Source organism: Chelonia mydas, chromosome 14, assembly GCF_015237465.2.
Source record: "Chelonia mydas isolate rCheMyd1 chromosome 14, rCheMyd1.pri.v2, whole genome shotgun sequence".
NCBI classification, from domain to species: domain Eukaryota; kingdom Metazoa; phylum Chordata; order Testudines; family Cheloniidae; genus Chelonia; species Chelonia mydas.
Window position 1 is genome coordinate 35,793,749 of NC_051254.2, and position 9,941 is coordinate 35,803,689.

Here is a 9,941-nt window from a genome sequence, read left to right on the forward strand (position 1 = left end):
AACTATTGAAGTCCTCAAATAATGGTTTAAAGACTTCCAGGTGCAGAGAATCCTCCAGGAAGTGAACGGTGCCCTATACTGCAGAGGAAGGTGAAACCCCCCCAGGGACTCTGCCAACCTGCCCTGGAGGAAAATTTCTTCCCCAGCCCAAATATGGCCATCAGCTAAACACTGAGCGTATAGGCAAGATGTACCCCCTCAACCCAATAAGAGCAGGGCTGGGCAGAGCAGGTCTGTAACAGGGAAAGAAGAGTGCTTTCCCCTGGGCTGCAGAGCCTGGGGCTTAGTCCAACTGATTACAGAATGAGTCCTATCTCAGAGGGACCATGTATTGGTCCCAAAAGAACCAGAGTTCAGCGGTGACAAAGCTCAGCTGGGCTATGAACTGGAATGAGAACTAGGTAGGAAGTTGAAAGCCGCAAGGAAACCCGAGAGGGGAACTTGACAAGAGAGGTAGGATGTGCCCAGGGAAACCTGCAGCAAAGAGAAAAGAGCAGACCTAGCTGTTGAGTACAGAGGCCTGGGCTGCTACCTGTGTCAAGGTGGGACAGGGTTCCTCTACTGGCCCCAAAGAAGGGGGCATACATGCACCCAGAGAGGGTTACCAAGCCCAGCAAGGGGGCTGCAGGCTGAGGCAGAGCCCCAATAATAATTCCCTACATGTTGTTCGCTTTTTTTATTAGCGCTGCATATTAAGCAGCTGTTTTCACAGAACTAGCCACGAGGACTCCAAGATCCCTTTCTTGCCAGCTAACAGCTAATTTAGATCCTGTCATTTTGGATGTATAATTGGGATTATATTTTGCCATTTGCATTACTTCACATTTATCAACTCTGAATTTCATTTGCCATCGTGTTGTCCAGTCACCCAGTTTTGGGAGATTCCTTTGTAACTCTTTGCAGTCAGTCTTGGACTTCACTATCTTGTGTAATTTCATATCATCCGCAAATATTGCCACCTCACTCTTTGTCCCTTTTTCCAGATCATGGAGGAATATGCTGAACAGCACTGGTCCCCGTCCAGGCCTTTGGGAGACGCCACTATTTACCTCTCTCCAGTCTGACAACAGATTATTTATTCCTAACCTGTGTTTCCTATCTTTTAACTGGCCTGCCTGGCAATGCTTTCAGGATCATCCAATGATCCTTAATTGAATTGAATGACAAGCCTTTTGTGATCTTAATCACCCTGCCTCTGTTTGTAAACAAACTCCCAGGCTCAAGGGGGAAGCTGGGAGCAGCACAGAACTTATCACACTCAAGCTGTGCTGAAGCTAGGAGCTTCATCTGGGCCTAGGGCATGCCCTGTGAGCAGGCCTCTGGTCCAAAACATGGGGCGGGGAGGGCAAGAGCCCTCCCCTGCTCCCCCTAAATGGTGCCCCTATGTGGCCTAGGCAGGAACCACGTCTCCTAACCTGCACATCCTGAGGATCCAGAGACCTCTCTCCAGAGCCTAGTGCTTCCAAAGAGCCAGACAGCCTCTCTCCCTCCACCTCTTGCCAAGTCTACCCACAAGGGAGCTTTCCTGCTCCCTTTTAAATCCTCCCCCCAGTCTGTGCTTGCCCTGCAGGTGTGTTGGAGTGGGGCGCATCGACCGTGAGCCTGCAGGGCTGGTGGAGACCAAAGGAGAGCGTCTGAGCGGCCAGTTGTGTCCGGAGCTCTCACTCAGCCAGCACAGGCAGGACTCCCTCGTGCTGGAGGCAGGGGGTAACAAGGTGACTCCCAGCCCTGGGCACCCCAAGAAGCATCATAGTTGTAAAAGTCTGGTTACATTTTACAGGGCCTGGCTCAGCACTGAAGGCCAGGCAGCTGCAGATATACCCGTCCATTGCTGTGACAAGGCAGAGAGGCAGCGTGTGTATTATGGTCATGGGGGCAGGGCAGCACGTACTGAGGGCAGAGTTAAGGCGACTCGGGCTTTTACCTTACCCAAAGTTTGAGATTTGCTGAACGCAATGGTATGGAAGGGCACGAGCTTTCCCTTCAGCCGCACGGTTGCTCTGTGATTCCCCAGTGTTCCTCCCCATACTTTGGTTATAGTGAAGTGACTTTCAACCTTTATTAATTTGCAGGCCCCTAAAAAATTTCCAATGAAGGTATGCACCCCTCTGGAAATCTTAGGCAGACTATGGAGCCCAAAGGGGTCTGTGGACCACAGGCTGAAAACCACTGGTTTAGTGCAATAGCAGTGCCTCGCAATGTTTGCAGTTGCCACCAGGATTGCTATGGCAAGTTTTAAGACAATCTGCATAAGCATGTGAATTTTAGAGCACTTGGAGTCATCCATTTAACAAGAAGGGCTTCCCAACCTTGGCTAGGGCGGAGCTGCCCTGGCTCTCCATTACTGTATGAAGCAGGGGGAGAATGAAGGGGAGGGGATCCACCCAACTATCTGCAGCAGCCTGGGCTCAGAGAGGTGGGAAGTGGCCCACTCATCTCCCTGAGAGGTTCTCAGCTGAAAGAGAACACCCAGGAGGGCTCAATACAGCCTGAAAGCACAGCTCTGAGGCAAGTGAACTGCCCCCGTTCACTTTAGTGGGGGTTCCCCTCCCCAGGGCTGGAGGGTTTCTGGTGTGTCAAGCACCCCCCTTTCTCAGCAGTGTGTTCTTGGTGCATGCTCCAGGCCTGCCTGTTCTCCGCTCCCCCATCCAGAGGGGCAAGGGCTCCCCAGATCCTGGCCCACAGAAAGGCAAGCTCCACCTGAACCTGGTTCAGGTAGGAGGAGACTAGAAGAAGGGGTCAGACCCCCATAGGCAGGCAGGCAGGGCCCTTCCCCCCCACCAAAAAAAAATACTGCACAGCTGTGTGGGGACCATTAACTGGAGTGACCAGGACATCTCTGTAAATGCGCATGAGCTAGCCCTGACCTTAGTACAGACACACACAGACTTTCACTGCCATTCAGCTGGTTGTGGACATCCAAATCCCCTCAGCACTTTTGAAATCTCAGCCTGATCTCCCTGGGAAGGGAGTGACTCAACGCAGGCACACCTCCTCCTGGCTCGGTCTGGGAATCAGTTCTCACCCCACCTGGTGTCCTCTTCCATTAGTTGCTTAGGGTGCTCCCTTCTTGTGACTCAGCCCTCCGGCCAGGTCACTATGTGACACCCCAGGGTAATGCAGTCCCAGCCAACAAGCTGTCCATCTGCCTTCTCAGGCAGCTTCTGTCCCAACGCCAGGTCCTGGGCCACTTTGCCGGTGGGGGGACCCAGGTACCCTCTGACTAGCACGCTAGGCCTGCTCAGTCTCAGACCCGGTTGCTGCAGCCCAGCACTCTATCTCCTTGCCTTCCTCTGGCTTCACCCCTGGAGCTTCCTCCACACCCCTTAGCTACTTCAGTCCTCTAGATCTCTTGTCAGACTCCCTGTCTCAGGGCAAAACTCCAGGGCTTCTTTTTCCCCCTGGATCTCCTCCTTGTCCCAGGCCAACTCCCTTTCTCTCCAAGAAACAACTGCAGACATCCTGCCTCCCAGCAGCTCATTCCTGCATGGGCTTCCTGGCTTGATGATGCTCGCCCAGCTCCTCCCACAGCTGGGCTTCACCTGCCATTAGGCCCTATCAAGCCCTGGTTTCCCTCCAGGTGCAGCATCAAAGGTTAATTGGCCCCTCCCAGCCCACATTAACCCACTCAGGGCTTGTGTGGGGTGGACACCCCATCACACCCACATACCCAGTGCAATTTTCTTGAGCTCAAAGTCCTTACAAAGAAAGAGAAGCATGGCTAACCCCCTTTTGCAGATGGGGAAACCGAGGCACGGAGGAGTCATGTGATTTGCTCAGGGTCACTCAGCTGGTCAGTGGTAGGCATGGAAATAAACAGCAGGCTCCCAGCGCCCCAGCCACTCCCTCCCATGATATAAACACCAATTTAGTGAAGAAAATGATAGAGCCCAGGATTGTCAAAGGGGCTCACGGGGGCCAGCTGAAATTCCAGGGGAGCTGGACCTCTAAATCCCTCTCAAAGCCCTTCGAAAATCCAACCCTAAGAGAGGGGAGATTACATCAACTTTTTTTTCTTTTTTGCATGTGTTTATTCTCCTTGGCATGAGTCAGGAGAGATTCTCTTGCCGTGAGCACCCTGACAGCGCTATGAACTAAGGTGAATGGAGCATTAACTCATAGAGATACATGTGTGATTAATTCAAAAGTTGATGTGGGAACATGCAGGTTTTTGGGGGGTTTTCCCCAAGGTCAGACTGGCAGAGAGCCTGGGGGGTTTTCGCCTTCTTCTGCAGTGCGGGGCAGGGGTCACTTGCTGGCTTGAACTAGTGTAAATGGTGGATTGTCTGTCACTTGAGGTCTTTAAATCAAGATTTGAGGACTTCAGTAACTCAGCCAGAGGTTGGGGGTCTATTCCAGGAGTGGGTGGGTGGGTGAGGTTCTGTGGCCTGCGATGTGCAGGAGGGCAGACCAGACGATCATGATGGTCCCTGCTAGCCTTAAAGTCAAAGTGATCTCTGGGGGGAAGACAGAGGCAGCACCCAGCAGAGCCCCACTCAGCTGCAAAGGGTGCTGCAGGAGGCGATGGTGACCTTCTGTACAGCCTGGAACAATTTCATTTGAAACACATTAATTTCACTGACGCTCTGCTGAGGACAAAAATATTTTAAAAAAACAAAAAAACCCAGACAAACCCAAAAGGCTGCTTCATTCTGTGCTCATTAAAACCATTCCTGTTAGCAAAGCTCCTTCTAAAAAGAACTCTCTCCCATGAGCCTTGCAGCGTCTGTGAGTGTACTGAGACCGACAGGAGGACACACTGGTCATTAGAACTTCGCACGTCTTAATGAGCACTCCGAGAAGGGCTCAGCCCAGCACAGGGCTGGGCCCGGCCTGGAGAGCTGACAACCCTCTCGAGGAATTACGGGCCAGCAGCAGAAACAAAGTTACTCGTTGCTTTAATGGATCCCGCCGCGGGCCATTAGAATGGCAACACTGCCGGGAAATGCCAGTCTCGGTGGCAGTCTCGTGGGGGCTGATTAGAACAGAAAGTCAGAGGCATTGATTAAAGTCAGACAAAGGAAGGGACAGGTCTGTTCCTATGGCAGATAGCCCCGATGGGTAAAGCCAAAGGAGTCAAGCCGTTCATTCCAAGTGCCCGTGACAGGTGATCCCCCCCTTCGTAAATTCCATCAGACCCTCAGGTAGTGAGGGAATGTGTGTGTGTGTGTGGGAGGGGGAGCTGCAGTGAAACAGACATGTAAACAAACCTCAGTTTCCCACGAGGTTAGCAAAGGCGTCACAGCCCAGGGGCAGTGAGCAAATGGCAATTCCGGGTTTCTAGGCCTCAATGACTGACGGGCATTGCTGTCCTGCCCGCAACCCATACCTCTGCCGATGTCCTTGGTCCTAGCCCACAGCCCCCTTCTCCCCCACCCCGTTCCATCTCTGGGCTCACATACACACAGCTGTGCTGCTGCCCCTCCATCCCGACCCGCAGCCCCCTGCGGTCCCAGCCCTGACTCCCTGACAGCTCTGCTGAGGGATCTCAGCCCTGACTGACAATACCCCTGTTGTGCCCGTCCTAACGCTGCCCATACATCACAGCAAGGAGCTGTCATTGCTGCCCTGCCCCGAACACACAGCGCTGACAGTTCCCATCCGTCCTGACCCTCTGCGATCCAAGTTCACCCCCCACCAGAGCTTTGTCAATGCACCACAGTTGTGACCGGCAGCTCTCCTCCTGCAGTGCTCCTGCCCTGTCTGCAGCACGCAGGCGAAGGAGCCTGGCCCAGGCCCTGCATCCTCAGAGCTCTGGTATTTCTGTGGAGTTCTGAGCTCCGGCAGCCCCTGCCAGGCCAGGCCCAGGCCAGAACTGAGCTGTCTCCATGCCTCACAAAGCAGCTTGCACTTCTCCCCCCACACACCCACTCTCAGAGAACAAGTGTCCTTCCTTCCAAGAGGGTGCAGAAGGGAAATACGCATCCCGCCCCCGACACCCGAGTGAGAGAAGAGGACAGCAGGGATGCATGCACCTGCACCCACACACTGAGCAGGTCTCCTTCCCTCCAGCAGGGGACAACAACAAAACACACACACAAATACACAGGAAATCCCACAGCCTCCGGCAGGGGGAACAGCCTCACAGACATACTGTCCCAGATCCACAGGATCCATGCTGCGCCCCCAGCTTTGGAACAGTCCCTTGGCGGATCCCCTTCAATGGGCCAGACCCTCAAAGGGTCTCACTCTCCCTTCAGGGGAGGCCACATGGCCTCACCACCTCCTGGACTGACCCTCTGGGGCTCCAGCCCCCCTGCTTCATCCCGTGAGCTCTGTCCAGCGGAGCCAGACTCCTGAGAGAGACGTGTCCACTGTGCAGGGACCCGGGCGCCTCCCCCAGGATTCGCAGTGACACTCGGGCAGCGTGTGCAAAACAGCCGGGTTTATTAGTCACGTGGACACAGCCTCGGAAGCTCTTAGGTTAGCACAGAGAAATGAAGGTGAAAACGTCGCCTGTTCTGGTCAGCCCGGGGCCCCGCCCAGCCGGAGTGAACCCCATGTCCAGGCTGTGTCTGTGTGTCTGTCGAACCTATGTAGTCAGTTCCCAAGAGAGAGAGTGTCCGGAAGCCACCTCTGACCCCCCAGCTCACCCCTTCCCCGTCCTCCGTTCTCCAGCTGGCAGGTGGGTGTCTTGGCTCAGCTTCCCTGTGAGAAGGGGGGAAATCCAGGCAGCGCTGGCATTGTCTCGCTGACCCCCTTGTTCATCTGGGTCAGTTTCAACGAGTTCCTTAACGACTCTTCATGCCACCCAGACAGGGAGCTGACACGCACACTCCTCTGTCTTTTAGCCTTTCCTGAAAACACACGGAGTCCTTTTCCCCGCACTGGGTAACCACATGCCATAGAGGGGAAACCGAGGCACATAGTGAGGTCGTAAAAATAGTACCAAAAATTCCCCCTTCCTCACATATACACATACACACAGCGCAATATATCACCAAAAATGTTAAACTTCTGTTACAGTTCTGGGTCTTCATAGTGTGAATCAGAATTCACCTTCCGTGACTTAAGTGGGGCTAATGCATTGGGGCACCTGAGACCCTGATTTGTCTCCAGAGGTCAGTTTCGAACCTTGGTCTCACTGGTGTAAGTTTGGAGAAGAAGAAGAATTCATAAGAATAGTCTGGAGCATGCGATGGGGATCCAGAGACCTTAGCTTTAATATCGGAGCTGGCCCTGACTTTCTTTGCGACCTCAGCCAAATCACTTAGGCAAAAGTTTTCAAACTCAGGTGCCTAAAGTTAGCCAGCAAAAATCCCTACTAATCAAAGTGGCCAGACTTGTAGGTGTGTTGGGCACCTGCATTTCTCAGTGACCTGTCTGGAAGCCAGGGCTGCCCAGCAATCCTGAAAAACACACCCAGACTAAAACAGAGACGTTAAGGCTAAGATTTTCAAACTGCCTAAGGGATTTGGATGCCCAATTTCTCTTCATTTCTAGGGGAGTTAGGCATTTAACTTTTTTAAGCACTTGTGAAAATTCCACAAAGCACCTAAATACCTTTAAAAACCTGTCCCTCTGGATACTAGGAGTAGATGCTTTTGAAGGTGTGACCTATCTCCTCTCTGTGCCTCAGTTTCGCCAGATGGGGCTGAGGTCTACGGTTGGGCCAGATGACAGCGAAGTTTGGCACTTTGAAAGCAGCTTTATAGAAGCTAGATGTCCAAATCCCATTGAAATTCAGTCGGATTTAGGTGCCTAATTCCAGCCTAATTATTATTAATTTTAGGTCCCCCAATTTGAAAATGTTGGCCACAAATCAATCTTCCTAAAGCTGTTCATTTGGGAAAAGCAGAGGTTGCAATTTTCATTGAGGAGCAGGAGGCTTAATGCTAAACGATTGTTTTGAACAGCCACGGATCAGTTTCGCTAGGAGACTCATAGGTTCCCAGCTGTTCCAAGGCCCGAAGGGACCCCTGGGATATAGTCTGTTCTGGGCATAGCACAGGCCAAAGACCCTCACCCACGGACCCCAGCGTGGCGGTGATAGCTGAGCGTGTGTTGGAGGCATTGGACTGGCCCTCGGAACTCCCACCTCAGTTCCTGGCTTTGCCCCAGACTCCCTGTGTGGCACTGAGCGCGTCACTTAGGTTGATGTTTTCAAACTAAATGTGATGGGAATTGTGTGTCCAAATCACCTTGTCAGGATTGGAAAATATCAACCTTAAACTCTGGCTCCAGCTGAGGATCTGGCCCACAATCAGCTGTCGCTCCATTGGAGTCACTGGGCAGATCCCCAGGTGGTGTGATCCGGCCGTAGCTCCACTGGACTCATCTCCCTGCGTGTGCTCAGACACGACAGTGCTCAGAAGATAGACAATGGGGGCAAAACCTGTCCCCACTGAGATCAAAGGCCAACCTCCCATTGGCCCTGTCTCACCAGGATTGGGGCCTACGTGCCTTCCCTGCTGGTGACTTAATACAAAGGCAAATCTCGGTGGGTGCTTGGGGCGCTGCGATCCCATCCACAGTCCAAGCACCCCAACCAGCCCTTGCTGCTTAGGAGTTTTGACTGACAAACGGGAAGCATTTGGAAGCGAACTGGTAAAGAGAAAAGATGGAGAATACAGAGCTGTAGCTCACGAAAGCTCATGCTCAAAAAAATTGGTTAGTCTCTAAGGTGCCACAAGTCCTCCTTTTCTTTTTGCGAATACAGACTAACACGGCTGTTACTCTGAAACATGAAATTCTGGTTGCTTCATGCGGTCGCCAGAGGGCAGCAAAGGATAAGGAATGAGAGGGAAGCAGCATTATAGGGACTGGACGGGAGGGGATGACTCCCTGGTCTCTTCTGGCCTTGGAAACTATGGGACCATCTCATCTTCCCTCGTGTGTAACACAGGCCCTAGCACTGGTCGCATTCTGGGCTGTATTAACAGGAGGGTCGTATGTAAGACGCGGGAGGTAACCGTCCTGCTCTACTCGGCCCTGGTGAGGCCGCAGCTGGGGTACTGTGTCTGGCTCTCGGCACCACACTTAAGGAAAGATGTGGACACACTGGAGAGAGTCCAGAGGAGAGCAACAAAAATGACCAAAGAGTTAGAAAACCTGACCTGTGAGGAAAGGTTAAAATACTGGGCATGTTTCGCCTTGAGACCAGAAGACTGAGGGGGACCCGAAACTGGCTTCCAATAAGCGAAGGGCTATTCTGAAGAGGATGGTGATCCATTTTTTTCCATTGCCACTGAAGGGAGGAGAAGTAGCAATGGGCTTAATCTGCGTGCACACAGGTCAGTCTGACTCAGCTCAGGAAGCACTCAGGGCCAGGGTCCTAGGATGCTGCTCGGGGGATGGGTCAGAGCCCGACTCCCACTGAGACTCGGGTCCAAGCCCTGTCATTGTGCAGTGTGGACGTGGGTCAAGCCGCAGACCCGAGTCAGAAGGTCTGCACAGTGCAATATGGACATGTTAGCACAGCTAACCCAGACCCAGCATTGTAAACCCAGGCTTCCAATGCAGCGTGGACACTCAAGCATTGGCTTGGAAACACCGAGTCCACAAGCCTGGGTTTACAATGCAGTGTAGACACCCCACCGCAGACTGATCCGCTCAACAGAAGTTCCACGCCCTCAGGGGGGTTCGCACACATTGGGTCAAGCTGGCTTTTCCAGAAACGAGGAAACAAAGAAAGGACTTCTGCTCTGAAAGGATGAGCTTGAACTGACTCGGACCCATCTGCGGACAGGACCTTGTGGGCTGGCGGAAGCGTTGGAAAGACTCTGACCTGCTGGGGCCCCATAAGACGGACGGGTGACTCCTGCTATGCTCAGTGTGTTTACATCTGTTTCTTGTCTTTATTATGGTTTCTCTGTGATGCTTTTACCACAGTAGAAGCCAGAAGTCCTGAGTCCCAGTCCCCCCTACTCAACCCACTAGGCCACATTTGCCTCCAGGAACCAAAACAGAACCCGGGAACGCCATGGGCCAGACCCCTGCTC